Source organism: Protopterus annectens, chromosome 1.part2 (assembly GCF_019279795.1).
Source record: "Protopterus annectens isolate FY-2018-M chromosome 1.part2, PAN1.0, whole genome shotgun sequence".
Classification (NCBI taxonomy): Eukaryota; Metazoa; Chordata; order Ceratodontiformes; family Protopteridae; genus Protopterus; species Protopterus annectens.
Window position 1 is genome coordinate 85,655,436 of NC_056727.1, and position 27,624 is coordinate 85,683,059.

Sequence of the window (27,624 nt, forward strand, 5' to 3'; positions counted from 1 at the left end):
CTACATTTTGTACTACAGTACTTACTGAATGTCAGCAACGCAGTTTTTAGCTGCCTGTAATCCTTGCTATTAATAAAGACTGATTCCAATTTGTAACTATTGGCATGTACGAAGGTTGTAGTGGTGCAGCGGCTAGCGTTGTCACCTTACAGCAAGAGGTTCTCTGGTTCAATCCTCGGTTGGTGCACCTTCTGTGTGGAGTCTGCATGTCCTCCCCGTGGTCAAGTGAATTTAAAGACATGCAGGTAGGTCTGTGGGTGTGCCTTGTTTGAGTTGGGCACTGAGCTGGCAACTCGACACTGTAAAAATGCACTGACAATCATTAATGGACTGGAGTTCTGCTGTGGCAACCCCTAACTGGGAAAAGCTGAACGATGGTAACTATTGGCATGTGTGAACAACTGGCAATTATCAGTTGTTGGCTTTGAACATAATATGTTGAACAAGACTGGTCCAATAATTTTAGTTTGAAGACTGGCATTTAATAGTGACCCTGACTTTTCTCACCTCATGCCACTGATGTTTCCAGATGCCCAGGTAAGGATTAATGTCTGATTAACTTAATCTATGTAAAACAGCTGCATGAGATATACTGTCAAATACTTTGCAGAGATCTATGCAAATAACTGTTATACATAAACCAAGATTTCATGTCTCACTAACATGGTCAAAAAGGTCAAGTAATATGGTAAAGTATAGTCTAGATGCAATAAAATCATGCTGAGAGATGTCAACTTTATCAAGATGCTTAAAGGGTTTGATCAAATTATCTAAAACAATCTTTTCAAAGCATTTCCCAGGAAAAACAGGCAAAACTACTTTGGTTGTACTTAATGAGATCTGTACAAAAATCACCCTTAAAAGTAGCTGTTGCTTAATCATATTGCCATACTGGATACAACACCTCAGATATTCTGGCAGGTCCCATGTTAGAACTTCTTTGATCGCAGGTAAAGACTTACTAACCTCACTCTCAGTAATGATATGGCAGAGCATATTTTCTGTGATTAGTGTTTAAGCCTAGAGTCTTTCATATTTGAAGCAATCTGAAAGATATTTGCTAATACTACAGCACTATTAGTTAAATAACTGTTGGGGGTATAATAAATGGAGCCATTTACTGGTCTTGCTCTCTTTTTCTATCTACCAATATAACTATAAAGGCCTTAGAGTTATGGGTAAGTTTTTGAGATGTTAATAGCTCACAGTAAGCCTTCTGCTTATGAATAGCTAACCAAATTTCTTTAAATTGAGTTTAATATATGTATTTGTTTAAGATGAATGGGCAATGTCTTAAAATTTTACGTTTATGCTTTTTTGTTATGCAATGTATTTATACATTTGTGGTACCAACATGGCTTACAGGAATGTGAATAATTAAAATGGAAGTGTATGAATATGATGGTGGCAGAGATATCACAGCTGGAGTTGAATGGCATCATATTAGATTTGGATACTAAGGCACAACTGTGTTCAGTTTTTGAGGAGAAATTGTATTGCTGACATGGTTTATTTGGGTATATTTGGATGTGTGATGTTTCTGAGGAAGACTGCAATTACCGGCCCAGCAAAATACAGTATGGGGTTACTACTGAATGAACTAGGATGTGTTTGATGCCCTTGGGTATTTGATGTGGCATTGGTAGAGAACATGTTTGGTGCCCATGAGTATTTGATACTGCATTCATATAGACTGTGTATTTTATTATTGCATTTGTTTTCTAGGAATATCCAACTGGATAAGGCTCCTTTTTCAGAAGCCTGGGGAGCTCCAAAACTTATATAAAATTACAAAGTTTAACAAAATAGGTAACAGCTTCCTGTGGTCATGTGGGTTTCCTCCGGGTGCTCCGGTTTCCTCCCACATACCAAAGACATGCTGTAGGTGGATTGGACACTCTAAATTGGCCATAGATGTGAGTGTGTGAGTGTATTTGCCTTCTGTGGAAGGTTGGATGCTGGGCTGGCAAAACTCCACTGCCAATCATTCTGCAGAACTTTGTTCTGCTGTGGCAATACCCTAACTGGGAAAAAGCCAAAAGAAGAAGAAGAATAAAATAGGTAACAAAGAAGAGGATAACATTACACCAGAGCAGAGGGCAGTCATATATTAATACAGACTTAGAATAGCGCTCCTTAGTAAATTAAAACAACGCAGTTTTAAAATTGATATACTACATACATAAACTGTTTATGGGAAATGGGATGCACATCTACAGGATAACTGAGAACAAAGAACATATATAAACACCACGGAACAACTTAAAACAAAAAACGGCAGCTCAAAGTAGATACAAAATACAAAGTTTAATAGTATGGTAAGTGCTTTCAACTGGTAACACCAGCCTTCTTCAGACAATATGCAACAAGTCATTGATTCATTTCATACACTTCCTATAACTGAATAATGAAACAATTACATGATAATTAAATAAAACTAAAATCCTCCTAAAAATAATACAATATGTATTTACATTCACCTATTAAAAACCTTCATTTTTAGCACACTAGTGACAGAAATGGTCTCATTTAAACCCGGTAACACAGAAGCATTCAAAAAAACCTGCCACCAATATTCTTTATTTTCTAAAATAATCTTCCATAGGCCCTCTGGGACACATTTTAATTTGTTCTAAGACCATAAAAGCAAAGGGATAGTCACCAAACTGTTGTAAATGTCTATACAGGGAATTGGTTGATTTACACTTAGATACCTCATGTAAATGCACATAAACTAGCATAAAATCAACAATAAAAAGTAGTTTGGATATAGGATGGAAAGTGAATGGAAAGATGTTACATGAACGAAGAAAAGAAGACAGAGTTGTGGAATAATATGTAAAAATATGATTAAAGGAAAATAAGGACATACTAAAAGTAGAATCAGAAAATAAGACGGAAGGAGTAAAAGAGTAGAAGTGGATTAAGAAACTGAGATGGAAAGAGTAAAAGAGAAAAATATAGTGGGCCGGATTCACAAAACTACCGTGTAAGACTTAATATGTCTTAGTCAGAGGCTGCAGTTGAATGGTATGACGTCAGCGTGTCATGAATATTCATGAGGGCACGCTGACTCATCCGTAACTCTTACACGGACTGAGTAGGCAAGCAGGGGGCGTGTCCGACTGCTGAGTAGTCTAAAAGTTCACGCCCCTGCAAGTTTTTAAAAAGCATAATGTCAACAGACAAGAGCGAGTTCACTCAAATGTACTTGCACCCAACACCACACTCCCTGACACTGTAAACCCCCAGCAGAGTTATAAAACGTAAAATATTATTTTTTTTTAAATCCACGATATAGCTGCCCGTATTTGCGCTTGTTTGCACGGGTGTGCCCATTGCTTAACCACAGTTAGCAACTGTGACATTGAAGAGCATATAAGAACTACTTATGCAAATTAATCCAAATAGCAATAGCGTAATGGTAGAGCGTATGCACAAAGAGAAGGCATTCACGGTTCGAGTCCCACCACTCCCCTTCTTATTTATGTTTTAAAGCAGTATTTGAAATAATACCAGACAAATATGATTAAAATTTTATTAAAAACAGTGACATGGCCAATGTATCAGTGAACAAAATATATATTTTTAAAGGACCCAGATATATAATAGCCTGGTGTTAAGCAACATTTTACACAGCTAAACACAGGTGCCCATAGTTTAATAGCGCTGTACCCATCTAAACAGAGGTGCCCATAGTTAAATAGCGGTTTACCCAGCTAAACAGAGTTGCCCATAGCTTAATAGCGCTTAACCCAGCGCAATAGAGTTGCCCAACGTTTAAAAGCGCTTTACCCAGCACAATGTGTTTGTGCGGACGTGCGCACCGTGGCAACCAGGGCACCATAGGGCACCGTGGAGCAATGTAGAGCTAAGTTGCTTAAACGCAGCCACACCCCCTAGCCGGTCTAGACAGTATTAAAATAAAAGAATAACAAGGTTTGAACCCAGGACCCTTAGCATCATAATCAAAGTACATAACCACTAAGCCATGACAACACAGAGTAAACAGCCACTATTAACATGCATAAACCTAGGAATGGTAGTTTAACCATTACTAAGCAGGTCTGCAGTCAGCCGAGAATTTTACAAAATGGCCAATCACAAAAAAGTGCGGGAAATGCGGCATATTTAAGCCCCACAGGCGGGAATACACGCCATAACTGATTGTAGCTCACATCTGTGGTCAGAATGTCTGGTGTTGGAGAGGGAGTGCGCTTCAAAGCGCAGAGATGGGGCATCGAGGAGTCCAAATACATGGTTTGGCTCCTAGTCCACCATCATGAGGCAGGGCCAGTTCCAAGGGACGGAGTACAAAGCAGAGGCTTGGAACCGGTTAGCTCGTGACTTCACCAGTGTCACAGGCATTCCTTGGACTGGTGAGCAGGTCCGTCACCACCATGCGGACCTGAAGAGACAAAAGGAGGACCGCCTGAACCAGCGGATACAGGAGGCCCGTGGGATGCGGGATGCCCCAGTACTGAGTATGTAGCCATGGAATGCAGTATGTAAGAATTTCAAATGGAGTATGTATAATGGATAGGAATGTCTTAATATCCCTTCATTTACTTTACAGCTGTAGGTGACCATGTTACGAATCAGCAAGCCTGTGCTGATAGGCTGCTAAGGCTGTGCCGCCAGGCAGGTTAGTGATTATTCTGCATGTATTGTTATATAAAATATGGGAGAGAGCATGAAAGAAAGTATTGTAGTCCAATAATACAGACATAAAATGTACTGAATAAGTCCTCTGCATGTACTGTCAGATAAAAACGTTAGAGAGGCAGAAAAAGAGTGTAGTAACCCATTAAGAAAAGTAACAAATGTCTGGAATAATATCTCTGCAGGCACTGTCATATAAAAGAATATGTGAGTGAGCCTGAAAAAAGAGTGTGCTAACCTATTAATAAAGGTATAATATGTCGCGAACATGTCTGCCATATATACCGTTAAAACAAATAAAGGAGTGAGCCTGTGGAAAAGTGTGTAATGTCATTAATAAAGGTCTAAAACCCAGAGTGTGTCTGTTTCACTTAGTATGAAATGTTGTTGTACCCTTGCATTATACAAATAGTAATGTGTTAGAAAGTGCTGGCAACCCAGAGTTCTGCAGTCCCATCTAAAGTGGGTGATGGAAGTGCTAGTAGCTGTGAAGTAAATATACAGTCCTCAACAGTCAGTTACTGGCTGGCATGCATAAGTAAATCTGGCACATGAGTAGCATGCTAATATGTTCCCCAGAAATGTAAGTGTGTTTCAATAAATGCAGGGTTCTGTACAATTTAAAGTGAAAATGGCATGTGAAAACATCCAGATATGTAGATAAAGAAATATAAATGCAACCATGAAATATGTAGCAGTAACATCTGCATCCTGGACAGTTAGTATGCGAGATATAGGTCAAGTATAGATAGAACTAGCCAAACCCAGTACACAACCTAATGCATGGTGGCAAGTGTAATAATACATGTAGGGAATATACACCTGCAGTCACTAGGAATGTAGTGTAGAGTTAAACTGTTTATAAGATGTTAATGGAGGTTTTTCTACACCCTACTGTTTGTGCATAAACCATGCAATTCCACACCTCAAAGGATATGTGTAATCTTAAATATTTGTTGGGATATATGTCCAGCTGTTCTATAAATATTTGCACTCATATTGATGCATGTGCCCTGTTCAAACACCACGTTCATGGTGGCCTGTTGCTACCAATCATCCCTGGATTTGTTTGGAATAACCACTGTTGTTCAATATATGCATGTGTTATGTTTGCTGTTCAACTGTTGGAACTGTGGTGTGTTGGGTTAATAGGAATATTACTGCATGCTGTTACAACTAATCTGGAATTCTGTTGTTTATGTTGTAAAGAAACACACCTAATCACAGAACGTATGGGAAGGCCGGTCCCAGCGGACCCACCTGTCCCTCCTCAGTTGGCGAGTGCACCTGGCACCAGTGGCTCTGGTGCCCAGCCCGGACTCCCCTCCTCTGTTGGTCCTGTGCCACCTTCGGGTGGAAGCGCTGCAGGGGATGGGGCTCATCCCCCCCCCCCGTGCAAGCATGGGCGGAGAAGGGCCACCCATCACCCTTCGAAGGGTCCGGGGTTGTGGTGCGTAGGGAGATCCAGCATTCATTCGCTGATCCCCTACGCCAGCTTGAGGCGAGAGTGGCACTTCTCATGGGTGAGCCTGCCCGTCCTACTCAGCCCCAAGCACAGCCACCCCCGGGGCTGTGAAGGTGCTGTGGTGACTGCCCATGGGTGGGGATCTCAGTTCCACTGTTACCATCTGTGGGCTCATGGGCTTGCGATTTCCAAACAACCTTCCCCATCCATTGTGTTCACCCACCCCATGTGTCAGATTCTGCCCCTGTATGCATCTTGTTTGTCTTGTCTGTTTACCTCCCCAACCTATCTCCCCAAATATACCTACTTTCCCTACCTCACTTAAAACTCTCACCTGAAAAAAAAAAAAAAAATGGGCAATCTCTACCCGAAAAAAAATTACGCCCCATACATAGCTTCCCATTTGGCACAAATGTCAATAGGACATATACACCGATAATTCTAACTGGCAATGCAACAAACTATGTTGTCCTCACCCCTCTCTCAGGGATGGAAGGTCTCAAAACTCACTCCAAATTTTCAACATATGCACAGCTGTTGCTGTTAAAGAAATGGGCAGCTATGGGCCTTCCCTACACCCTTCATGCACATCTCGAGCTTGTTTTCCTACTGTCTTTCCCTCTCTGTGCCTCCTTTTTCACCACTTTCCTATCTCCCCATTTTCTTTTCTTTAAAAGAAATTAGCGTGGGGGTTAGCGAGAGTAAGCACTGTTAAGCAGTAGTAAGCGAGGGTGCGCTTAGCTAAGCATCGCTAAGCGTCGCACAAACCCGCAAACCCACTTACAACTGCTTAAAAGAGCCTTAGTCACTCTGTATGACAGGGCCCTTGTATTGCTCAGCAGCAAAATAAAAATACCCTTGTCAGTCTCGAACCCAGGACCTTGGACTCACCAGTCTGCATGAAGTACCACTAAACCACAGCAAATATACAATAACTTAGTGCTGAAAGCAATTTAACATGCATTGCCATGAGTGAATGTAAAGGGAAAATAGGAATGGCATAACACAAATCTTGTTCTGTGAGCCTTAACCAGCAGGTGTTGTTGAATTGCATGACATGACTGTGAAAAGAGAATCAGCCATGCTAGTAGGGAATAAGGTTACTGTAGCAGCTTACAAACCCCACACAGTATCAGAGCAGGATACACACTGGCATATTAGCATATGTCACAGGCTAGGCCTCCCAACAGTGACTGCTCTACAGTGATGACCCTGATTAGTAAACAAACGTTAGCTGTGCCCCTCTGACTCCCTGTGAAATGTACTAAGAGTAGGCAGAAAGGTGTTGAATCTCACTTCATAACAAATGTCAATAAGTGAGAGTAGACACCACTTGCACGTTAGAAAAGCTGTAGTAATAGAAATGCTCTGAATCACCCAAAGTCTGAACTGAAAAATGTCAGAACAATATCACAGGTGTATCCCAGTTATATGTACCTTTCCCTGAGGCTGTTCAAATATATATGTGAGAGTATCTGAGGCCTGGAAGAGTCAGAAACACACAGGCATATCAGCTTGTCTACCGTTACACATTCTGCAAATAGCTGTAAAATGAATCCCACAAGCATGCCCTTATGTAGAAGTACAACACAGAAATAGCAAAAGATGTAGTCATGTACTGCTAGCAACCACCTGTGACAATGCCATTGTTCAGGTGCTGAAAAGACTGCTGTGGTGCACAGTCAAAGAATACTAGGCTGACCTCTGTCTACCATCTGGATATGTCCATAGGTGGGAGCTACTCAGACAGATTACAAGCCTTCATAGACTTACAGGTACACAGCAACTCTGCATGTTCAGCAAGATAAACATCACACGATAATAAATAATGCACACTGCAGTTCTGCACCCCTACCCAAAGGTATACCCATGTAGTCAGGCACAACCAAGGGTGTAGGTAGGCATACACAGTACAGAAATATGTCCAGTCATCCTGAGCAGACTGTGCTAATGCCAACACAAACCACAAACTGTTCAGATATGAGTAATATACTAATGACAGTATAGCTGTTCACAAACAGTGCATGTGCCTGATATTCATAATTGGTAGTACAACATACTTAGATGTCCTCACCACTCTCTCAGGGGTGGAAGGTTTCAAATATCCCACCTAATGTATTGCATATGCACAGCTGTTGCTGGTAAAGAAATGGGCAGCTATGGACCTTCTCCACACCCATCGTGTACATCCCAAGCTAGTTTCCCTACTGTCTTCCACTCTTTGAGCACCCTTTATCACCACATTCCTATCTCCCCATTTACTTTTCTGTCAAAGACATGAGTGCGGAGGTTAGCGGGAGTGAGCACTTGTAAACAGTAGTAAGCGGGTTTGCACCAGTGTGTGCATGTGTGCGCCTAGCTTAGCATTGCTAAGATATGATAAGCTCCGCTAAGATGAACTTACTATTGCTAACATATAATACGCTAAGCTAAGCTTAGCTTAGTATTGCTAAAATACAATAAGCTAAGCTAAGCGTTGCTTAGCATCGCTAAGTGCCGAGCAAACCCGCGCCAACACACTTACAACTGCTTAAAAGTGCCTTTGTCACTCTGTATGACAAGGCCCTTGTATTGCTCAGCAGCAAAATAAAATACCCTTGTCAGTCTGAAACCCCACACCTTGGACTCACCAGTCTGCATGATGTACCACTAAGCCACAGCATATATACAATAACTTGGTGCTGAAAGAAATATAACATGCATTACAAGGAGTGCATGTAAAGGGAAAATAGGAAAGCCATAGGAATACATTGCAATAAAGAAATATGACATGCATTACAAGGACTGAATGTAAAGGGAAAATAGGAAAGCCATAGGAATACATTGCAATAAAGAAATATAACATGCATTACAAGGACTGAATATAAAGGGAAAATAGGAAAGCCATAGGAATAACTGAACTAATCCACAAAGACCAAAACCATAAAACGCAGTCGAAAAAGGAAACAGTCGCTGCAGCAGCAAATAAATGAAATGGTAAAAACGTTGCAATGATAAATCACAAACACAACAAACAAATGTATTGCTCTCACTAAATGCCTTAAGTTTTTCCAAAAAATGCCAAGAATCCTTTATATATGATTCTTGTTGTGTCACTATGGGTCCTAGAGTGGCATCTATGACTAAAGAAATTCCCTCAGTCACTGCATGGGCTGAGGAAACAATGGGTCTGAAAGGGGGGTCTATTACACTTTTATGTGTCTTCGGAATCCCGAAGAAAATCCCTATTCGGGGATTATTAATCAGACAAAAGTCATACACCTTAAAATTGATTTCATTAGACATAAGGGCATCATACAGAAATGACTGAATCTCTTTAAATTTCTTTATTATTTTAAAAAGCGGAATCGCCTCATATTCCTCGGTGTTATTTAACATCTCTAGCATTTTAAATTTATATTTCTCCTGTGACATTATCACTAAGTTCCCACCTTTGTCGCTTTTCATAAATCTACAAATCTCATTCTTCTTACGCAACTCATTGAAAGCCTTTCTTTCCCTAAATGTTAAGTTGTGGGTAACTTTGTTGTTTTTGTTCAACATATTTTCCAAATCCTGTATACAAATATCCTCAAACACTTTCAAGGTATAATTTAACTGTGGATTAAAGGTGGATGGTTTAATGAGACTATTTTCTGTCATAGAAATGTCATGCATTAAGTAATGTAGGTTTAATTTCCTCACATATTTCTTTATATCAACTATGGTTTTACTGTAATCTGCTTTTCTTGTTGGTACAAAATTTAAACCTAGTTTCAAGACATGAGTTTCATACTTGTCAAAGACTATGTCTGTTAAATTAATAATTTTAAATTCATTAATCCCTACGTTTCGTCTGCTGAGGAGCTTGATCCCAGGAATGTACGACTCCTGGTTGATATTGTCCTTTTTTCCAAAGGTGTTTTCTTCCCAAAAAAATTCGATGTTTTTAAAACCTTTGAACTGGTAACTTTGTTAACACTACTTGTTTTACCTTGAATGATGTTACTGTCATTAGGCTCATTTAAGGGAACATTATCAGCAGATTCTGCCCCCATAGCTTGAGCAGCCTTGTCATTAATAGCCCCACCTGAGGCCATGGTCTTACTCGTAGCTTTGTTAAAACTATTACCCCAACCAAAAACATGGTTAATGTTATGGCCCGAGCTATTGCTCTTAGGGCCTTGCCTTGCATTATAGTTACGTATATTGCCCCTTTCAAATTGTAACTTCTTATAGTTGTTGTCTTTGTGGCCTGGTACAAAGTGATTAAAGGCCGACTTTGATTCATAAGCTGTAATATCTCTTAATAATTTAGAATGTTTTCTATTGGTAACTTCACCCGCATGTTTTTCTAAATCTTCACTCATTTTTTCAAACAATTCTGCTTGTTTATTTTTGTCGACACATAAAGTTTTAATTTCATTTTCTAAAACACAAATGTCTACTTTCAAGCTCTTAAGTTTTTCCACATTGTTGTCCATCAATAATCTTAAAAAAGCTTGTCCAGCGTCATTGAAAAAATTAGTCAATACTTGAAACATAGGATCTCCAATGCCTACACCGTTGGGGCACTTAAAAAATCTTAACCCCTTCGGTGTTATGCCCAGTTCTAAACATCGCTCAAAATAGCAATTTTCAATAAAAATGGAGCGATGTTTTTTTAACAAACTGCATAACAACTCAATTTTCTGATGAAATGCTTCATTGTTGAATGTTAGTACATACCCAGTTTGACCGCCAAATGGATTGTCAAAGCGGTCTAAAAGAGATCCGAAACCGGGTTCCTTCCGCCGTAAAAAACCGTGATGATCTTCAGGGTTGCCGCTAACTCTTGACAGTGGTTCTCCAGAATAGCCATTAGTCTCACTGGTATCTACAACAGTATCCAATTCATTGAAGGACCCCAATGGACTTGAGGCGTTCGCCGCTTTTGCCGGCTGATGTGCGTTACGTTTAGTGGCATCAGCCACTAAAAAGTTCAACGAATTCTGGATGTTGATCAGAGTAGCTATAAGCAAGTCCTGTGTGTTCGTTGAATCCGAACTCGGTGTATTGTTAGATTAAGAAGCTGCTCGTCACCTTCCTCGGCCATGAAAAAATAAACGTAACAACTGAACTAATCCACAAAGACCAAAACCATAAAACGCAGTCGAAAAAGGAAACAGTCGCTGCAGCAGCAAGTAAATGAAATGGTAAAAACGTTGCAATGATAAATCACAAACACAACAAACAAATGTATTGCTCTCACTAAATGCCTTAAGTTTTTCCATTTGTTTATTTTTTATCTTGTAGTAGCTTTCTCCTTTTGTTGTAGAGCTTGTTTATGGCTGGGGTCACCCAGACTGGACGCTTGCCTTTGGTACAAAGAGTCTTTGTTTTGTTTGGGATTGCCTGATCCATGCAGTCATGTAGGTGCTGGTAGAAGGCATTTGTAAGTGTGTGTGTGTGTGTGTGTGTGTGTGTGTATATATATATATATATATATATATATATATGTATATATATACATACATATATATATATATATATATATATATATATATATATATATATATATATATATATATATATATATATATATATATATATATATATATATATATATATATATATATATATATATATATATATATATATATATATATATATATACACATAGATATATATATATATATATATATATATATATATATATATATATATATATATATATATATATATATGTATATATAGATATATGCATATACACATATATATAGATATATAGATATGTAGATATATAGATATATACATATATAGATATATATAGAGATATACATATATAGATATATATAGAGATATATATATATATACAGATATATATGGATATCTATGGATATATATAGTGAGAGAGGGAGACACAGGGTCAGACGTATTGCAACAGGTGCCTGGTGACCAAGGCAGGGACTGAACACCAGTGTTGATACTGCAGTGCCATACCCCATTCCAAAACACTTTTACCCACTAACTACCAGATAGGTGGTTGCCTGACTAACACTGAAGGTGTCAGAAGGGAACATCGGACACAGGTGGACAGTAGCCTCCCCTTTGATATTCACAGTGCCACACTAGTCTTGTAATCTAAGTGGTACGTGTAATCACAAACAATGTGTCATGTATGGAAATATAGGTCAGTGTTCCCCTGTACTCATCACAATGCCCCATGTGGTATGTACCTCACATGACAACTACAGCAAGTGGAAAGTCCACAGACATACTTCACAAAGGCTAATACTGCCCTGAAACACATAACCTATGCAGACTGACTCACATAATCACAGCTACAGTGTGTTGTATACCGGCCACCCAGAGGTTACCTCTGCCAAACATACAGAGGCATGCCACACCCATAGCAGTCAGACAACCACCATGTCAACACCTCACAAACCCACCGAGCTACACGGCCTAGGTCCCTAGTCCCCACAACATCACTAAACAGCACATACTGGAGGGATAGGCTCCTTTTGGCAAATATGCCATACTCTGGAGTAAACCACCCAGCATGAACAAACAAGGCTCCTCAGTAGCATATGTCAGACATACCCCTGATGATTGTCTGGGGGATAGGTAACACGCCCTTAGGAATCACCTCTGTGTATCCAGTTGACAGGAGGAAGTGAAATCTAATTACATGTGTGTCACAGGCCATGGTAGCATATAGCTAGGCTGCTGTAGGCCCCAGGGACAATAGAGTATTACCTACTTATGACACAATGCACACAGACATGTACACAGTGCAATACCAGCTATGTGAGGTGGAATGAGTGTGACAGTGAATGTGTGCAAGGTCTGTGATGCTGTGATAGCTAGGAGTGAGGTTGTTTCCGTCATGGTCGTTTGTGTCCTACGTGTGAGGCCATAGAAAGATGTGTCAATTATTGGGATGCAGACATAGTAGGATGGTATATGTTGTGACGTAGTTCCTTGTGTACGACTGCGGTGTCCCATCATAGGCTGAAGCAATACATGTATGCACAGTAAGTGGTACTGCTGGTGAATCCATCCGACATTAGAACTGTTGTACCACCTGAATCTGTAGGCCTAAACAGCACAGTATGGTGTACGTTCACATTCCCTGGTAACACTGTCTTGTGTGTTTCCTGCAGTCTGCACAGATTACATTCCTCAGGCATAGGTATCTGTAAGTAGGGACACACAGTACTGTAAGGTACATAGCAAATGCTCATCTGTGTTAGCATACATTTGTGTGTGGTATGAATGCCCGAAGTGTGTGTAATGATGCCTGTACCATGTCTGCAATCACATGTTCATAGGTTCATAGGTTCATAGGTTCATACTAGGCTATCTGCCCTAGGGCATTTATAAGCCTAGCCAGAGCGTGTTTGGCTTTCGCCAGCCATTTTAAATTCATTTTGCTATGCCCTTTTTCGAGGTTAGTATACTGTGCCTCTGTCTAACAGTGACACAGATGTGATACCCAGGGTAAACCTATGATCTCCCATCCACTCATCAAGATTCCTCTTAAAGAGAGTCAGTGAGGGACTCTGCCTAACCTGGCCTGGATTTTATTCCAGAGTGAAGGGAGCCTGTGGGTTATGAATCTGTCCCTCCAGCATGTCCTATTTATTTCAGTGCTGAGGTTCAAGTCTCTCGAGCGCATAGCTCGATGGGATTTGGATTTTCTGAGGTGCAGCATGTCCATTAATTCCGGGTTGGACATGGCTTTATACGTCAGGCACAGATCGCCTCTGAGCAGGCGGTATGCCACTGAGTAGAGCTGGAGTTTCTTTAACCGGGCAGCATATGGCATCTGTTTGAGCCCTTTGATCCTCTTGATGAGGTACTTTTGGAGTCTTTCCAGTTGCTGCAGGTGTCTGGTAAGGTACATCCCAAAAGGGGCATTGTACTCAATTATGGGCCTGATGAGGGATGAGTAAAGAGGCACGATGACCTCCCCTGATCTAGATGTGAATCCCTTCATGATTAGGTGGGCTATATAAAAGGTTTTTCTAACCACTTTGGCCACGTGGTTGTCAAATGAGAGATTGCTATCAACTTGGGTTCCCAGGTCACTAATTACTTCTTCTGTACTTAATGGATTACCACCTATGTGGTAATTTGAGGACACTTTGTTTTTGCCAAAGGGGATGACTATACACTTTTTGGCGTTTAGCTTGAGGCCATGGCTCTGGCACCAGTTGTCTGTTTCTATGAGGCCCTTTTGGAGGATGCTTGTGTCAGCTGGAGAGTCAATTATGGTGCCCAGTTTGCAGTCATCTGTGAACTTGGTCAGCCACAGTCCTTCCATGTTGGCCTGTACCTCCGAGAAATATATACCGAACAAGAGAGGTCCCAGGACTGAGCCTTGTGGGATGCCACTTGTAACTGGTTTGGAGTCTGACATGTCTCCAGCAATTCTAACCTTGTGAGTACTGTCCTTGAGCCAGTTTGCAACCCATCTAGTGACATAGGGGTTTATATTTAAGCTGGTGAGCTTATCTATAATGCCCGAGTGGGGTATTGTATCGAAGGCTTTTGCGAGATCCAGGTAGGCTGTGTAGACCACCTTCCCCTCGTCAATGGCCTTGGTGACTGTTTTAAAGAAATCAACCAGGTTTAAGAGGCAGGATCTGCCCTTAACAAAGCTGAACTGGGTAGGATCCAGTGTCTGTAGGTCCCCAATATCTTTATTTATGAGTTCCATGATGATCCTTTCCATAGCTTTGCAGACCAAGCAAGTCAGGCTTATGGGGCGATAGTTTCCAGGATCTGTTGAGGCACCACCTTTGTGGAGAGGGACCACTGTTGCTGTACGCCACTCTTTGGGTACATATCCTGTAGTAAGGCTGAGATTGAACAGTAGTTTTATGTTTGGGTTTAGCTCTTCTTGGAGTTCATGTAGGACGCAGCCCGGGACAACGTCTGGTCCCATTGATGCTGTGTTTTTTGCTTTGGAGAGGGCAGCTCTTACCTGAGCATCTGAGATGTCAGGGGGGCAGCACTCTGCTGGGATAGATATTTGCCCTTTTGGTGGGGAGGGGGGTGAGTAGTTTGCACTAAACCTGTCAGCTAGGATGTTGGCAATGTCTGTGGGTTCGATGTATTTTTTGCCATTTTGGACTAATTCTGAGCATATCTGGGAATTCCCACCCAAGTTCCTAACATAACTAAAGAAAGCCTTGTGATTATCCTTAGTGTCCTGTGCAATGTTTCTCTCGAAGCTGGCCTTAGACGATTTTATGAGTGCCCGTAGTTTTTTGCTAATACTGATCAGAGATGCCTTCCCTTTTTGGGATTTTGCTCTATCATGTAGTAGCTTCCTCCTTCTATTGTATAGTTTGTTTATGGCTGGGGTCCACCAGACAGGACGTCTGCCTTTGGAGGATTGGGTCTTGGTTTTATTTGGGATTGCATGATCCATGCATTCCTGAAGTTGTTCATAGAATTTGTTTATAAAGGATTCTGTGGTCTGGGCCGTATTATCGACAGGCTCGGGGGCTTTGAAGGATTCCACCTCGGTTTTGAGGAGTGTGAAATTTGCTTTAGAGAAGTTTTTCACTGTGGTTTTCTGGGCAGGGGGTGGGGTCGGGATTTGAATTTCCAGTGAGATCAGTTTATGGTCTGATCTTACCAGTGAGGGATACACTTCTGGTCTGGAGCATAGAGTCCCCATGTTGGTGATGATCAGGTCCAGTATGTTTTCCCCTCTTGTGGGAGTGGTAACAAGTTGTTCCATAGCATTTGAGTTTATAAATTCTAGGAACCTTTGGGCTAGGTTGTTGGAGCTAGTGTAATGCTCCCAGTCTATGTTTGGGTAGTTGAAGTCACCCAATATAATGGTGTTTGGAGAGACCTTCATATTTTCCAGTGTTCTCAGGAAGGCTGAGTAGGGTTCCTGGGTTTGGGAGGGTGGTCTGTAGCAGGCTATAAACTGGAAGGCAGTTTTACCCACTGTTAGTTGCACATGAATAGTCTCTGATGCTTCGTGCCACCAACCTGGAGGTGTGGGTATCTTTGATGAATATTGATACTACCCCTCCTTTTGTGGTTCGGTCCAAGTTTTGGGGCCGAAAAGCATGGTATGATGTATAACCTGGTAGTGCTGGGGTGCTCTCGGGAGCCTTGAACCAGGTTTCTGTTACTGCACAGATATCGATGTTCTCCATGCTAAGGAGAGTTTCGAGTGCGTGCATCTTGAGGTTTAGACTTCTGGCATTGAGTAGCATTACTCTTAGTTTCTTATCTTAGTTTCTTATCCCTTGTGATACCTATGGAGGTGGGTTTGTCTTTTGAGCCTTGCCTAAAAAAGGCACTATGGGGGAAGCAAGAGCCTTTACCAATATCCAAAAGCCCAGGGGTGACAGGTGCAAGCTGTCCCTAGCGAAGCATCGTGGCTTGTCGAGCATGTCATCCCAGGATGACAGGGATTGGATCCCCTTTGAATGACTCCAATACTTAGGCCAATTGTTGAAATTGATCATCTTGTCTTCATATTGTGGCATCATTCTTGGTGAGGGTAAGATGCTACTCAAGGTCAGGGTCATACCGGCCTGGGCTACATGCTCAGAGAGCTCCTCTATATCTCTTTTCATGTAGTCCAGGGAGGTATGTCTCAGGTCATTCACACCAGCATGGACAATGACCGAGTCATATTTGTACTTGCCTTGGAGTGACCTGAGTGCTTGTGTTATGTGGCGGATCCTAGCGCCCGACAGGCAGCTCACCGTGACCTTCTCCTTGTTCAGCCTGGTGAGCGGGACGTCAGTGTGCCTAACGATAGAGTCACCTATTACAAGTGTATCAGGTGTGTTGTTTAACCTTAAGGGCTGTGACTGTTCCGCACACTGGCTTTGTGAGCTATGTGTTGCACGTGTTTTGTTTTGGGGTAGCGGTTGCTTGGGTGTCTGCTTTGGAGGTCTCTGCTGCTTAGGCAGATTTTTATTTAGAGCCTCCAAGTATGTTTTTGTGTGTTTATGTGTTTGGTTTGCTGTCGTGGTAGGTCTATGTGAGACTGGAATTGTAGTGAGTGTGGTTTCTTTCTCCTCCTGACTGGTTACGCCAGTACTGAGTTGAGAGAGCTTAGCCTCCAGTTTGGCTATATGGTTGCATCTCTCACATGTGTTGGAATTTGTTGGTAGGAGGAGAGGGTTGTCTGTGTACATGAGGCAGTTGTAACGTTGCCTCAAGATTCTCAGATTCACCAGCTGGACCAGAGAGGAGATTGACAACTGACCTTTGGACATGCTAGAATAGTATTGGGAATTCCTTTATAATTGAAAAAACGGGCCAATGGGGAACAAGGTACTCAAGGGGAGTTTGTGTGGGTGTAGTGTGATGCACGTGTGTACCTAGCAACATGTATACTCTGTTACAGCAGTATGCCAGCTATATTAACAACTGTGCACATATGTTAGGTAGGGGTATGGTATCAATGACTAGGGTGGGTTACTGGTTATACTGTAACTGTACTTCACATTCATTGCAATGGATGACATATATCTGCATGCATTAGCTTGATATGTACCCCCCTGGCAAGGTTGTGCATTGGATCCCAAACAGTGAGCCGAGTACTGGTGTATACTGATGTGTCATATGGAGTGTGGCAGGCACTGTCAGCCAGTTGTGGGCTGAGCACTGATATGTGGTATTGAATGTCTGTATCCTGTGACAGACGAACAGATGCTATATATGGCAGTTAACTGATATCTGTACTGTATAATGTTAAGTGTGCCACATGACTTGCTCACACATATCGTTTACTTGTCTTCCAGGCTTATGGCTCATCACAGGAACCCCTGCTACACAGCTGCAGAGGAACAGGAAATCCACCACAGCCTGGTACAGCACTATACCCTGCTGTTTTCAAGGGCAAGCCAGCACCAGCAGGAGCATACTGCACTGTGGCAAGAACTTGTTTGTCGGGTAAATGACATAGGCATACATAACCGGACATATGAACAGGTACGCCATCACTGCAGTGATTTAATTAGACATGTTCGGCGGCGTGCGTCTGATATCCACAGACAACAGCTTGAAACAGGTGGTGGGGTGGCCATACATCCCCCCCTCACCAGAGTGGAGGAATTGCTGCTAAGTGTGGTGGCTCCTGGCCTACAGCAACAACAACATCACACATGTGTCATCATGGAGGCCGGAGCCACCCAGCATAGTGACATGGAGCGTGCAGGTAACATGCCCTAGCTGTAGACTACTGTTACCTGTATTGTTAGATTATGAATGTGTGAAATGTAAACTGTGTTTAGCAGTTGTGCTGCCTTTTGTGTGCAATACTGATGATTTGAATAGTATCTGTACACCTATGCCTGTTGTTCTACTGTAGTTTAGCACACTCACAGTAGCAATGCCACAGGTGTGGCCACTGACAAACTGTGTCATATTCTTGCATGTCGCTCTGGTGTGACAGCAGGGCAGACGTTACATGCTGGTGAGTGTGTTAACACTTTAAACTTGGTATTGAACTGTGCATGTCATAGGTGAGGTGTAGGCCATGTACACATAACACACCTACACATAATAAATGCTGTGCATGTTTGCTGTGAGACGTGAAACATCTCAGTAATGTCAGTAGCTACCTCATTCACATGCAATGCACAGAGCATCAGACACAAATGTGGCAACACTGTACTGCACATTGGATAGGCATAGTTGACACACATGTACACAGCATAACACGTTTGTCATACGTAGTACACCTGAACATGCTACACATAGTGTAACCGGACACCCGCTGCCAGGTCACACTTCAGTACCCCACATGTCATCCACACACCACACATACCATACCTGTGGGGTAGGGGCCTAGCATGGGGCTGTGCAACACTCCTCAACACATAACACAGTCATGTTAGGCAATGCTCCCTATTGGACACCTCACACACCCTTGTGCAACGTGGCTGTGTAATTGTGAACTTAGCCATGGCATTGCAGTTCAGGTACAGCATGCTAGGTGGTGGTCTAGCACACTTTAGTGGCCTTGAGTGACCACATGATGCATGATGATGATGGCTAATGGTACTACACCCCATACTGTTACAATGGCCATGTCCAGGATTGGTATCCCACAACATATACATGCACCACCCATCCCGTGTGTGTACATAGCATGCATGTGCTACACCTGTGTCCATAATTATCTGCTACAGACACAGATACTGCAATCAGACATGGAAATCCATGTGACACACAGATAACACACGCAGCCATGGTATGTATACCTGTGTGTGATGGTGCACAGGACATTGCAGAGCTCATAATACTTGCACAGAAATGTCGTGTCCTTGTACACATTGTGTTCCAGGGTGTAGGCAATCACTGAACATGTACATACATGCACCACAGCCATGTACACTGTCATCAACTATGGCTGTCTACACTCACACTGCATGAACTTTATCAACACTTATTCTGCATGCTGACACGTGTGCATGACTGTTTGCCTTGTGATACTGTCACCCACCTTCAACCAGTATTGAGTATGATTTGGAAGTCTGTTGTGTGTGTGTATCTGCTGTAGTGAGGAGTGTGCATGTGTTCCTGTGTGCATGTGTTCCTGTGTGCCTGTGTGCATGTGTGCCTGTGTTCCTGTGTGCCTGTGTGCCTGTGTGCATGTGTGCATGTGCAGACCATAACGTGTGTTTCCTGTCTTACTCTCACAGGTGCTGAGGTAGGGCTTGGCGAAAGCAGCAGGTGACCTGAAGCCACTGCCATGGATAGTGGTGATGATGAAACATGTATTTTGGCACAGGGAGATTTGACATGGTCTGTCATTGGTCCACCAATCGACAGTACACAGCGTTTAACCCCATCTATGCGCACACTCATACTGCCATTACATCCCTCACCACCAATGGCCATAGGGGAGAGACAGCATACAGTTGGCATTGACCAGGAGAATGTGGTACCCATGGCATGTGCATCCCCTCACAGCAGCCATAGCCATAAACCCGCAACAGTACCACATAGGCAGAGGTCCAGGGGTTCTCGGGGGAGCACCACTGGATGTATTGCCCCTGGCAGGCATGCCCTCACAGGTCTTATGATGACCACTATGTTCTGGGCTGTAATGCAGGCTCAGGCACATATGGAATGGTACACCATGCAGGGACTTAGGGCGCAGAGGGCACATAACACCGCTATCAATGACAGCATCCGTGACCCTGCCAGTGCCATCCGGACATACACCGAGGTCATTGATAGATGTTGGGGGGAGACAACAGATGCCCTCCACAACATGTCTTCCTCAAGCCAGGACTGTGCGGGATGGTTGCGATGTTGACGCGGATGCATGCCAGCAACAGCAACAGCTGGCAGTGGTTGCGGACGGCACACAGCTCACAGCCGCTCCCGTAGTGGCAGTACCAGCCCCAGCAATGCTGGGGCTGGCTTGTCCATTGTCCGTCCCAGTAGACCACGTGCACGTGGTTCTGGCCAGTCCCAGCAGGGACATGGGTCCAGTCGTCATACCTCTGCCTCTGATGACAGTACCCAGTCAGGGTTGGTACCCGATACCATCCGTAGCACCCCTGCCAGGCACAGGTACTGTGTCCATGGCCGGAGACAGTGATCTGTACAGCCATGCAGGTACAGTCTGTGGCTGTCCCAGAAACCACTGTATATGGCAGCCACATGGTGGAGCTGTGTGCATGCAGACACACACACATTAAGCAAACAACTACGGCTCACACATACACACACACATTACATCAACATTGGCCTATGCTGTACTGTTGTCCCACACACACACACACACACACACACACACACACACACACACACACACACACACACACACACAGACATGTCGATTGGATGGGTCAATGTCAGGCTCTGGCAAACAACAAAACACCCTGTGCATATGATGATACCTGTGCCGCCTCCTGTCATCTGCATTATCGACGGAGGGACAGGCTAACATGGTGCTGATGCACAGGGTGACACTATAGCAGTGTAGCAATAATAGCGAGTTGTCAACAAGGAAGTCTAACTACATCCTTGTAGGTATATCTGAGCAGACATTATGCATCAAAGCTCTGATATTCAATGTAGCATTGCTTACACCACTGTTAGGTCTGAGTATTTATTATCCACCCATGTGCCACTTGGCTGATGTGTGATGTGTTGCCAGCATGTGTTACCGAGTGGACAGTACATGGGTAATGTGTGCAGTACAGATTAGCAAGTGTACATCTTTGAACATGGTGGGTGCGCACTGTCTGGATGTACGTGCATAGTGGACACATGGGACGTGTGGCATACCCTGTCGTACACATTATTAACATCCCATTGCATCTTTCAATGGCCAGTATGCATTCTACTACAGTTATGTACTAACATGAGTAGACGTGTGTATGACATGGGTTGACATTATGCTGCGGGTAATACCGTTAATATCAGTCAATGATTTGCAGTCTGGTAGTATACACAACCTCAACAGCATGACTATAAGCAATCTTTGGATGATGTCCTGACAAATGACACACAGTAGTAGGGAACCCAGTATCTATTGGACCCTTCTGGTGCTACACTATAACACTAACCAGTGGTGATGACCGCCACCCATTACTGTGACCACACCTGTGTGTCATATAGCCCCCTTAGGTACATGCAGACACACTAGGGATGTGTCCATCCAAATCTGGGAATGCATGGAATGGCCTACAATGCATTCCCTGGATGGGACGCATATCCTACACAAGGGTATCATACAGACAGATACCTGTTGTGTGATACATACTGTATAGCAGTAAGCTGACTATGGCATAGTCATCCTCATGTACTATACATACTATCCTGTCAGTACCACACCGGTGGTAGCCCTCAACATGTATGTCGGGTACCATTGTATACATACAGACCCATGTTATGTCATGTGTCCCTTGGTATCCACATATCCATAGGTATTGTGGAGTCCCAAGGTGTATCACAGACATTAGAGGCCTGAATGCATATCCACAAGGCAGTCGTACACCTATAAAGACTGTCCATTCTTGGCAGACTTTGTTGTGTATGACCATGTCTGACATATACCCCAGGCATATACCCTCACTCACACTACTCTTAAGTAACTGTCATGGGTGTGTGTGCCACAGATGAACTTGGCCACAGAACATGACAGTGGATGGCCATGTCACATGCATACATATGTGACCTACGATCTGAGTAGCAGCGGCACAACCTGTCAATGGAAACAAATGTATTCATGTAGTATGCAGGCTTCACACCTATGTACTGATTGAGGGGACATGTACACATATATATTTGCCACGCAGATACCTGATGTCTGCAATGCACTTACTGTTGTCATCATACTATGTCATACCATAGTAAAAGCAAAACCCACACCGTGTTGACCAACAGTGACACACACACAGTCAGCATTTGCAGAATTCAAACCCCTATCTTACTATGTTATGATACTAGAGAGTGACTCATTAACACGGCACAACATCATCAGACTTTCCAAAGAGGAATGTACCTCTTTTAGTGTGTTTTCACAGTCTCCAAAAAGGACACTCTTTTCAAAGCCAATTGCACACATACACACAAACCCTATCTAACTATGTTATGATACTAGAGAGTGACTCATTAACATGGCACGCTATTTCATTTACTGGCTGGTTTCCCTTCTCCTGCTGTATTTGTAGGATGGTGACATCATCAGACTTTCCAAAGAGGAATGTACCTCTTTTACTGTGTTTTCACAGTCTCCAAAAAGGACACTCTTTTCAAATCCAATTGCACACATACACACAAACCCTATCTAACTATGTTATGATACTAGAGAGTGACGCTTTAACACAGCGCGCTATTTGCTTCACTGGCTGGTTTCCCTTCCTCTGCTGTATTTGTAGGATGGTGACATCATCAGACTTTCCAAAGAGGAATGTACCTCCTTTACTGAGTTTTCCCAGTCTCCAAAAAGGAACACCTCTCAAAGGAAACTGCACACATACACACACACGCACACACTTTGCAGGATTCAAACCCCTACCTAACTATGTTATGATACAGAAAAGAGACACATTAACATGGCATGCTATTTGCTGTACTGGCTGGTTTCCCTTCTCCTGCAGTATTTGTAGGATGGTGACATCATCAGACTTTCCAAAGAGGAATGTACCTCTTTTAGTGTGTTTTCACAGTCTCCAAAAAGGACACTCCTTTCAAAGACAATTGCACACATACACACAACCCCCCCCACACACACACACTCACTGTTTGCAGGATTCAAACCCCTACCTATGCTATGATACTAGAAAGAGAGACGCATTAACACGGGGCACTATTTGCTTTACTGGCTGGTTTCCCTTCTCCAGCTGTATTTATAGGATGGTGACATCATCAGACTGGACATGGTGATGTGTGTACACTTTGTTTTATGCCATTCCAGGAATGGTCCATGTGGGTCAGCAGGTTTCAACAGCTTGAACATGACCTCAGTATCCTTACCTTGTGTGATCTATCTGTGGACACATTGACATTCCGTCATATGTCAACACATATTTATGCACAGCTTCTTGGTTTTGTGGATACTACATGTGTCTGGGATGTTGATAAAGGGCTATTCAAAGTCTATGTGACACATGTGTAGATGTGTTCATTGATATATGTCCTGGGTGGCTGCCTTGCAAACAGTCTAGCATGTTTGGGAACCATGATCCGCACATGAACATACCACAGTTGGTAGGGTTGTGTGTGTGTCAGCTTCCAATAGCTCTGTTTATGACTGCAACAATGATGGACTCCATGACCTTGCAGATCAGACCTCAAAGGTGTACTGGACTTGACTTTCCATGGTGTGTTGTGCACCAACACTTGTGGGGAGTGCCATATGTAGCTGTGACACATTCAACGGTTCCACATCCTGTGTAGGGGGTGCGGCTCAGCTAACTGTTCAGGTGCATGATCTGTTTGTTCTGTAGTTTGTTCATGACACATATTGGGAATCAATGTATTCCACCTGCTGTCATGCTTTTGGCAGTGGGGGTAGCTGCTCATCCATTCTACATTTGATATCTCCTGGTATGATGATGTGGACTATTGTCAGTGGGGAATGGGTATGTACATATGGGCCTGTCTGTCATGATGTCGGCATTGACATTCAGGTACAGTTGGCCCTGACTCAGGGCATATATGTGTGTACATTGATATTTATGACATAGCTGAAGGAGGTGCCATGATTCAGTCTGGACTCCTTCTCAGCTCCTCTTTACAACACACTAACGGACATGAGCACTAATCCCTGTTGTACTCTTTTACATGCTTAACACCCCACTGACCCTTTGTGATCAGGCTACAGAGTATGTCATGATAATATCCTGGCATGTCCAGGGGTTGGTTTTGTGTGTACTCTTCAGTCCAGCTGGTGGATATTGTGATATTGACACAATGTCACATCTGCCTCATGTACACAGACAACCCTTTCCTCTTCCTGACAAACTCAGATATATGTGTGAGATGCACCTATATAGACATAGAGGGAGCTGAAGTCTCTTGACCCATGACTGGCACAGTGTATCAGGTGGTGAAGGTAACCACACACACCACATATCAGTCTCACATATCCTCTAGCAACAGCACTCAAACCACATTAGCACACATTGACATACTCGGATGCTGTAAATGTACTCTACCTAAGCAGCAGAGACCTCCAAAGCAGAAACACACACACCTGCTACCCCACTACAATACCCACATATCACTAAGTTCACAATGTCAGTGTGCCACACAGTCACTGCCCTTCGGGCTAAACAACACACCTAATACACTTGTAATAGGTGACACTTATGTTCAGACACACTGACGTACCACTCACCAGCCCTGACAAGGGACTAGTCACTTTGGGCTGTCTGTTGGGTGCCAGGATCTGCTGCATAACACAGGCAGTCAGGTCACTCCAAAGCAAGTACAAGACTGGCACCATCATTGTCCATGCTGGTGTGTGTCACCTCAGACATTACTCCTTGGACCACATGACATGATACATGGAGGTACACTCTGATCATGTAGCCCAGGCCAGTATGACCCTGACCTTGTCTAGCATCTTACACCCACCAAATATGATGTCACAGTATATGGACACACATATCACATTTAACTGTTGGCTAACAAATTTGTTTCATTCATAGGGGATACAGTGTCTGTCAGCATATGGTGACATGTTCAACATGCCACGTAGCTTCACTATGGACAGCTTGCACCTATCACCCTTGGACTTTGGTATGCTGGCTAAGGCTCTTGCTACCACCAGAGTGCCTTTTTTACGCAGGGCTCAGAAGACAAACCCACCTCCATAGACATTACACGTTAAATGAAACTAAGGGTAATGCTGCTCAACAACAGTTGTGTTAACCTCATATTGTGGCCTCTCAGGACTCTCCTTAGTATGGAGGAGAGCAATATCTGTGCACTGACAGACACCTGGTTCAGGCTCGCTTATGCACACCAGCACTACCAGGTTATGTTTCATACCATGCTGTCTGACAACAAGACTTGGAAAAGACAACACAACTAGGGGGAGTATCCATATACATCACAGATACACACACCTACAGGATAGTAGCACTGCACAAAGCATCACAGACCATACATAGACAACTACCATTGTGCAATACTGCCTTTCAGTTTGTTGCCTGCTACAGAACACAATCCCAAACTCAGGAACCACATTCGGCTTTTGTGGGAACTATGGAGAATATGCAGGTCTCCACAGACACCATTATATTGTGTGACTTCATATACACACATATTGACTGGGGATACTACTCAAGCCCCGACAACCTCACCCAACAGTCACTACAATTTGTGGACTCATATGCTTTGGCACAACCAGTCATCACAGCCACAAGGGGGGATACATATTGGACCTGCTCATCACCAACATGGGGACTCTATGTTCCACACCAGCGATATACCCCTCATTGGTAAGGTCAGAACATATATGTATCTCACAGGACATACATATACCCTCCACACACCCATCCTGGGTAATCTTGGTGAACTTCTCATGAGCCAACATCTCACTTCACCGAAGCAAGGTGGTATCCTTCAGAGATCCTGAGACAGTGGCATATACGGCTCACACTGCTGCATCCTTTACATACACATTCTATGGACACCTAGTGGACTGCATGGATTGTGCTATCCCAAATAACAACAAGACCCACTACTACAATGGCAGGGGACCTGTCTGGTAGACCCCTGCCATTAATAAGCTGTACAACATCAAGAGGATGCTACTACATGATAGAGCACAATCCCAGACTGGGAAGGCATCTGTGATCTGTACTAGCAGACAGCTACAATCACTCATAGACTTTTCTAAGGGCCGCTTCTACCAGACAATTGCACCTGACACGTAGGACCATCACACGGCCTTCTTCAGTTATGTCAGGAACCTGGGTGGACACTCACTGATATGCTGTGAGTTACTGCATGCTGACTAAACCTACTTTGAACCCACTGGCATTGCCTACATCCTGACAAACAGGTTCAGTGCAGATGTCCCCCACCCATCCCCCCTAAGGAGCAACTATCCATCCAAACAGAGTATAACCTCCCTGACATCACACAGTAACAGGTGAGTGCTGCCCTCCCCACAGTGTACATCACAGTATCAATGTGACCAGATGGTGTCCCAGCCTGCATCATACACGAGCATCATGACAAACACAACCCTCACATTACATCACTGCTCAATATCGGAGTTACCACAGGATATGTACAAAAGGAATGGCGTACTGCGACAGAGGTCCTGCTCCACAGAGTTGGTGCCACAACGGACCACAGACAATAATGCCCTATAAGCCTATGTAGCCTGTTCTGCAAAGCTATGGAGCATATTGTCATAGGACTCCTACACATAGACATTGGGAACCTACAGACACTGTGCCCTACTCATTTCAGCATTGTTGTGGGCAGATCTTGCCTCTTGAACCTGTAGGTATTCTTTAAATGGCTAACAGGTCCATCGACATAGGGACAGCTATCCACACAGCCTACCTGAACCTTGCAAAACCATTCAACACAATAACCCACTGGGCCATTATGCATAGGCTCACCAGTGTCAATTTGGACACATATCTCACACAATGGATTAATACCTAGATCAGGGATAGCACCCACATGGTCAGGATTGCAGGTGCCATGTCTGACAATACACCAGTTACACATGGTATCCCACACAGCTTGGTCCTGGGATCTCTCTTGTTCAGTATATATTTGTCTTATGTACAGGCTATCACAGGGGGAATATGGCTGAACATGTTTGCACTTGTCTGCAAACTGGGTGCCATTATCAACTCTCCAGCTGCCACATGCATACTCAATCAGAGTCTCACAGAGATGGATGACTGGTGCCTGAGCCGTGGCCTACAGCTAAATGCTATTAGTTGCATAGTCATCCCATTTGGGAGTAACAACATGCCCACACATTACCATATAGGTAGTACTCCATTACATACGGTAGGAGTTGTTAGGGGTTTGGGGACATCACT